Source organism: Gavialis gangeticus, unplaced genomic scaffold (genome assembly GCF_001723915.1).
Source record: "Gavialis gangeticus isolate Ggan-Ray unplaced genomic scaffold, GavGan_comp1, whole genome shotgun sequence".
Taxonomy (NCBI): Eukaryota; Metazoa; Chordata; order Crocodylia; family Gavialidae; genus Gavialis; species Gavialis gangeticus.
Window position 1 is genome coordinate 11,174,158 of NW_017728998.1, and position 290 is coordinate 11,174,447.

Genomic DNA, 290 nt, shown 5'->3' on the forward strand with positions numbered 1-290 from the left:
TTTTTTTTTTTTTTTTTTTTATTTTATTTTTATTCCTCCCAGCAAAACTGGCCAGGGATCAACTTGAAACTGACCTTGACCGAAAGGTGTCGCTGTCGAGGTGGAAATGCACTCACTTACTCTGCTTTCAGTTTTCCCAGCCAGCTCCTCTCTCCCCCCACCCTCCCCAGGAGGGGAAGAGAGGAAAAAAAAGTCAAAAGACACCGGAGGAGATGGCGCCGGGGCAGCCGTCCTGGGGGCGGCGGGGGGATCCCAGCAGCAGCCCCCCTGCCGGTGCCAGGGGCCGGGGC